This window comes from Syzygium oleosum, unplaced genomic scaffold, assembly GCF_021117445.2.
Source record: "Syzygium oleosum isolate NSW1041296 unplaced genomic scaffold, Sole_v2.1 Sole_v2.26, whole genome shotgun sequence".
Lineage (NCBI taxonomy): Eukaryota > Viridiplantae > Streptophyta > Magnoliopsida > Myrtales > Myrtaceae > Syzygium > Syzygium oleosum.
In genome coordinates, this window is record NW_026607510.1 from 4,982,147 (window position 1) to 4,986,795 (window position 4,649).

Genomic DNA, 4,649 nt, shown 5'->3' on the forward strand with positions numbered 1-4,649 from the left:
GGTGGTATGGATATTTTTTTGTTGGATAGAATAAGGTTGAAAAGGATAAATGTCCCCTTACCAAAAAAAAAAAAAAGGATAAATGTCGGATATGATAATGATAGGATTTAAAATATCTTATAAGACCATGTTTGGTCGTCTGGATTTCTAGTCAGGATAAGACTAGATATGATAGGATATGAAATCCAAGGGATTTGCTATATCCTATCTATTGTTTGGTGAATTGTAGTATTAAATCCGGATATTTTCTTTTTTTCTTTTTTTTTTTTTGGTAAGGGAAATCCGGATATTTTCATATTTTACTAAGTCCATTATTTGTTATGAACGTTATATCAGTTTAAATAAACCTAAAAATTGCACAAACGGAGATGATAAAAATCTCTCATGACACTCTTACCTACTTGATTTTTATTTGCTTATTTTTTTATTATTTTCCCTCTCTTTTTAAGTTTTTTTTTTAAGTTCTTTTTCTCCTCTTCCATCATCCTCTAATAAAATTTTATTAAATAGTAAACTATACTAATATACCTAAAATATGTAATAAATATAAATACTAAATGTATTTGTTTATATATATATGAAATTTATATAATACGATATAAAGAAATTAGAATATATAAATATTAATAAGAATAAATAAAAACGAAATTATTATTATTATTTTGTTATTTTGAATTTTTTATATTAAAATGAAAAGATTATTTATAGTCAAATATTATTTTAATTTTATTAATTTAACAAGTTTGTTATTCGAGAAAAATAACTTTTGTATTATGGACATTAGAAATCTATCCACTTTTATCCCACCTCCCCCATGGGATAATTTTATCCGGGTTATATCTCTCCTTTATCTGATTTTATCCTGTCTTGGGTAGGCACCAAGTACGGGATATGATAAGATTTATCTTATCCTGAATTTAATCCCAACTACCAAACGTAGCTTAAGTGTTTAGTAAATATCCAGATAACACATATTATTCTCTCTCTTGCTCCACCTTTACATTGTCATCAACCCAATGTTGTCGTTGCCCTCCATCGTTGCTTGTCAAGCCGCTGTTGACATTGCCTCATCTCGTCATGCCATCACCGGTTGTTGTATCATTCTCCCTATAGTTTCCTAGTCAACGACCCATGGCGCCTAGTTCTCCGCCATCATTGTCTCCTCTCGATCCTCAACGTTGCGACCACTATGGCCTCAATCACGTTAGATGGTGTTATCAGCCTTGGCGACACCAGATGATCTCTCAACCTCTTGTTGCACTCCAAGATCTCCATCAACCTGTTCAAGCATCGATGCGAGTCGGCGTAGTTGTTGATGAACACGGCGATGAAAACCTAGTTGAGTAGCTTGGGCTCCAATAAACCCAGTTTCCACTTGCCATAGTCCCCAAAATAGTAGATCCCCTAGCACGTGGAAGAGGTCGGCTACAAAGTTTAAAAAAATGTCCTTGCCTCTAAAGCTCACGAACACGTCATGCTTCTATTGATGAATTAAAGGAGAAGATGGACTGTGTCGCTTGATTTCTCCGAGTTCCGTGAGGACAATGCATGATTGAGGGAGAGACTGCGAAAGAGGTGGAAACTTTTCCTCGCAGGTGAAGTGCATTTGCTACAGAAAGGACGTGCAAAGTTGTCCATAAGAAGGGCCGATAATGAACGAAAGCTATGCCATGACACCATATTTGCACGAAGGTGGAGATGTTAATCGGGAAGCTCCGAATGGAGAACATGATCGGCCAGTCAACGATGACAATCAATTGGCCGATGATAACAAGAGCCGAAAGCTTCTCGTCCAACTCCATGTTTGCTTGCTAAGCTCATAGTTGAATTGTCAACTCTCCTCGTTGGGTAATGCCTGTCACAACTGAACCTTAAGGAAACTCAATGCAATGCATCGAAGAGCATATCAACCTTATTTTTTCCAAAATAGGCATATTCCTTTGAGTTGGGGATAATTGTCCAAAACATCCTAAACCTATTATACGAAAGTTATTTCAGTCATAAACTTTCCAATGTGACCAATTTAGTCCTAAATATTTTGACAATTTTCAAATTAGTCTTTTTGTTGAGAAAACTTCCTATTGTGCTTTTAAGATTGACAAAACCTTCAACAGTATCTATTGAATCTAACAAAAGTATTTTCTGGTGATAAAGAAACGATATTCATACTCAAGTTATTGTCATCTAGATATTGCATCTGAAGTTCTGAATATTTACATCGTGGTCATCAAATTGGAAAGTTTATTATTAGATTATTATTAGAGTAATATGAGGACATACCCAAAGCTTGGACGTGGTCAGACTCTATGCGAAGTCCATTCAAACTCAAGGAGTTTTTAGACTCAAACAAGTATTATCGGATCGAGAAGTCTATTAAGACCCAGGCACAGGCACTCCGGCCTCAGCGACCACTTCTCGCCCTCGTTGGATCAGGTCGTTACAATTATCTTCATTTTCAGGATTTGTTCGATACTCACAAACATTACTCTCTCTCTCTTCCACCCCCCCCACACACACACACACACACAAGGGTTGGCGAGGGCGAGGGTCTCAGCCCTTGTTTAGTGGCCAACGAGGGTCGGCTGGCCCCTCGCCTGTGATTGATGAGGGTTGGCTAGGACCCTTGTCGATGGAAGAAAAAAAAAAGAAAATCCAAAATTTATATATATTGTTAATGTCGACGCTAGCCGTTCCACGTTAACGATTTTCGGCTAAAATTGATCGGATGGACTCAATTGACAAGGTAATTTCCCCTATATGTGAATTCAGTAAATTATCCTCAATCGCAGGATTTGTTTACTTATAAACATTAACCCCCCCACCGCCCAATAGACCTGAACCTGTCCTTCACAGAAGGATTTGTTTACTTATAAACATTAACACCCCCCCCCCCCACCGCCCAATAGACCTGAACCTGTCCTTCACAGAATGACAAAGGTTCCCTGTGATCAAGGATGGATCGGAGAATCAAGCCTCTAACTTTTTGGCTTACAAAGCAAGTTTTGAGTCACTCAACCAACCACATAATTCATAGAGGTATTACGTTAATTTCTTCATAGAAGATGTCAGTCAAATGAGATGTGAATATTTTTACTATTGTCCTTTTTCGCCTGAACTTTACTAGTCTTTTTACTCATTATCCACGATCCGGTAAAATTAACGTACGTATGATAAACTATTGATTACAATGAATTCATTGAAAAAAAAGTTCCAGCTACTAACCCTTCAGTTAACTTTGACCAAAGGCTTCGCGACTGATCGCTTGCTGTTCCAGGTCTCTCGCACTCTTCCGCTCCAGCTAGGAAGCAACAAAGAGCTAAGAAAGGAAAAGATCCGCGTGAGGCCCCAGCTCTCCCTCCCACTTCGACTTCAGCTCGCCTTTGCCTAGCCGTTCGTCCAACCCACGCCCACCACTTGTCCGCTCAACTCCAGCTCAAGATTTACATTGGATGCTGAGTTCAAGGTTGCTGGATGGGGATGCTGAACGGGATCGTTGAGCTCTTCACCGAGAAGTTGATTATGCTCTTCCAAGCCTGCAGTTTAGGTGTTTGACAAAATTCCTTAGAGAAGGAAGGTTGTCCTTTGGTCGTGACTTATGGTACAGACACTGGAACGTGCTAACCCGAATGCCATCTCACGCCACAATTGACGCTCCGTTGCTCTGAAAACCACAGAGATGGTTAACATACGGAGTGGCAAATCTAATGGGTTGGATTCCTTGATGTCCCAAAAATTGAAGAACAAAGCTACCTCGGCTGACATTAAAAGCAATATATTCAAATCTTCGAAGGAGAAAGAGGCCGACAATATGAACAAAATCGCATCCAAACAAGATACCAATTGTGTTACTGTTGATCATAATTGTGATATAAATGCTAGATTAGGCTGTAAACTGAGTATTGATCTTGTTGATATTATGCCTGCTGTTGAGAAACCTGCTCGTGTTGTTGAGGCTGAAATTGGAGCTTCCAATAAGGCAGCTGGTTTTAGGGAAGATGATATTAAGGGTAGTAAACTGGTCCCGACCCACGTTGTCGCCCTACACCCTACTTGGAAAAGCGTTGCTATGGAAAATATATCCCAAACAACTAAGTTAGATTTCATTCAGCTAAACAAATTTGGTAATAAATTATTAAATTAGGCGTGCCTCCCCCTGAGATTATTGAAGAAGGGAAGGCTCACTTTGAGAATTGTTTTGTTGGCTACTTTCTTACTACAAATACTTCATTTTATCGAGTGAGAGGCATTGTAGACAAACTATGGGGGAAAGAAAACCCATTGGATGTTTCGGCTACAGAGGATGGTTTTTTCTTTTCCAGATTCTCCAATATTCAAAAACTAGTTGAGGTTATGGAGGTGGGGATTTGGGACATAGCTGGCAAACCATTGTTTTTACAGAAATGGTATCTTCTTTTTTTTTTTTGCTAGAAAGAAATGGCATCTTCTTATCAGGTTAGAAAAGGTGAAGATTAGCTCCGTGCTGATTTGGGTACGTCTTTATAATATCCCTCATGTCCTTTGGACCAAATCCGGCTTAAGCTATGTATGCAGTTTTCTTGACAAACCTTTATACATAGATAAAGCTACCGAAGAAAAAAGACGACTTTCATATGCTCGCGTATGCATTTTCATAGATTTTTATAGTGCAT

At 38.5% G+C, this 4,649-nt stretch overlaps 1 long non-coding RNA gene across 1 annotated transcript; it reads left to right on the plus strand.

Moving 5' to 3' along the window:
- Positions 1-2,913: 2,913 nt before the first annotated feature.
- Positions 2,914-4,020, plus strand: LOC130135024 (uncharacterized). Its single transcript, XR_008814519.1, has 2 exons — positions 2,914-3,036; positions 3,275-4,020. It is a non-coding gene; the product is annotated as an uncharacterized LOC130135024 (long non-coding RNA).
- Positions 4,021-4,649: the final 629 nt, after the last annotated feature.